Source organism: Leptonychotes weddellii, unplaced genomic scaffold (genome assembly GCF_054177405.1).
Source record: "Leptonychotes weddellii isolate Sample4059 unplaced genomic scaffold, ASM5417740v2 HiC_scaffold_26334, whole genome shotgun sequence".
Lineage (NCBI taxonomy): Eukaryota > Metazoa > Chordata > Mammalia > Carnivora > Phocidae > Leptonychotes > Leptonychotes weddellii.
This window is the reverse complement of record NW_027855798.1, coordinates 1-1,975: the sequence shown is the minus strand read 5'-3', so window position 1 is coordinate 1,975 and position 1,975 is coordinate 1. Positions and strand designations below refer to the sequence as shown.

The 1,975-nt window shown below is 53.8% G+C and overlaps 1 long non-coding RNA gene across 1 annotated transcript; it reads right to left on the bottom strand.

Annotated features, from left to right (window-relative positions):
• Positions 1-895: 895 nt before the first annotated feature.
• Positions 896-1,969, bottom strand: LOC145718956 (uncharacterized). Its single transcript, XR_014142116.1, has 2 exons — positions 1,515-1,969; positions 896-1,280 (listed from the first exon to the last, which is right to left on the bottom strand). It is a non-coding gene; the product is annotated as an uncharacterized LOC145718956 (long non-coding RNA).
• Between the last annotated feature and the right edge of the window lie 6 nt (positions 1,970-1,975).

Genomic DNA, 1,975 nt, shown 5'->3' with positions numbered 1-1,975 from the left:
GGTTTAAAAAAATCCAAACATCTAATCAAAATATGCACAGATTTTAAATGCCATTGACGATTAATGAAAGTGAATATAAAAGCATACATTAAGCATCCAGTTGGCAGACATGAAAACCCTCCCACCACCCCGTGTCAGGGAGGCCCCGGAAGGCCACTTTTCACAATCTGTCATGTGGTATTAATGGGGATGACAGTTCTGTCAGGCTGCTTCTCAGTCTATTGTGACAGTTTCGAAGATGCACACAGATCCCCGTGCCTCCTCCGAAGCAGAGCGGGCAAAACCCACAGGAGCGTGGTGGGCCCTGGTCGGTGCAGCATTGGCAGTTTGTGTGACAGTCCCTGCAGAGCTTCCCCTGCCCCGTTCCCTCTGGTGACTGGGTACTTGGCCCCGGGGAGGGCCCAGGTTACCTCGCAGTGACAGAAAGGACATTTGCTCTGGATGGTGTCTCACAAATTCTAGAGCAAGGCAGACAGGCTGTGAGGAGGATCCACTTTCCATTGCCTGCAAGCCAATCATTAACACGGGCCCGGGCCATTCCCCCCACTCTGCCAGCAGCAGGACAACCCTGTACCGGCCTGGGGGTATCCAGGAAATGGCCAGACTCCTGCTTCTCTCTCCTCAACCACTGTTGTTAAGACTTTGAGTTTCAGGAACAACAAGGAGCCCCGTCCCTCCCCCTCTCCCCGTAGAATCCCGGGTCTGGGGCACATCAGCCACCAGGGAGGCCCCGAGGGAGCGCTCACAGCGGCTGCATCCGTGTGTCTCCCAGTGAGGGTGTCACCAGAAGCTCAGAGCCCTGAGTGCGGTGCACGGAGGAGTCCTGGTGTGGACTGGCGTCAAGAAGCAGCATTTGGGTTTAGAAACCACGAGCACTTGGCATTGGCAACCAACCAAAGGCTCTTCTCAGAATTCAACTAGCGAGTGCAGCTAAGCACGGTGTAGCCAAACCCTGCGTTCAGGGCATTCCACACAGGGCGCACTGAACGGATTCGGAAAAGCATGATCGGGGTCATGGGAAAGCGGCCCCGGCTGCTCACAGGTGCAGCTCGCCAGAGCTGACCTCAGCCCTGACTCTCCCGCCACAGCCACGTCTCCAGCCACACGTTCCAGGGCAACTGTGCCCTTGTAACACTGGGCGGAGTTCATGCCCAGCCCCGAGCAAAGCAAGTTAGGAAAAGAACCTCACAGTGTGTCTCAGCTTTCGTTTAACCGGCACTGTGCTCATGTGGCCACGGCTATTACTCCACATTTCTTCTATCACTTAATGAGAAATCTACCTAGTTGGCAAAGCGGGTCGATGAAGAGAAGAAACGCATAGAAAGGCCCCACGGGAGATGGTGTAGACGGCCCGAAGGCCTGGCAGTGCACAACCACATCACTGCACAGGGCGGCTCTGAGCCAGCCACTTCCTCCTTTTCTCCTTTCTCATCCTGGACTCTGGAGGGACTGACCACAGCCCGCCTCACTTGAGTCTGGGGAGGAGAGACCACTAAACCCGCACGGACACTCACCTGTGTGGATCCCCACTCTCCGGGGTCCTGTGGGCAAGGACAGTATCCTGGGCATTCCTGAGAACACACACCGCCTCCTGGTTTCGGACCCCTTCCTGTCCCAGCATTTGCAGAAATTTTACCCCTTCGACGATCAGGCAGTGGAGAGCAATGATCTCTTCCCAAACAGAAAAAAGGTTTGAAATTCAGGTTACTCTTCCTATGTCACCTTAACCAACTGATCTTATCAGGTCTTCAACTGCATGCACATACCTTGTATTTTTGTTGCTGTTCAATCAGACATCTGCTTATATAACAAGTGTTACCCAGTGTGAACTAGGACCTGCCTCCCCCAAGGTGTGAGAGAACCAATGGGGAAGACTCTCTTTTTGGTTTCTTCATCTTTAATGATAAGGGAAACTATATTCATTTTCACGGGAGACCGCTCAGTCTCCCTTCCTCTCCCTCCCCCAGTCCCTCCC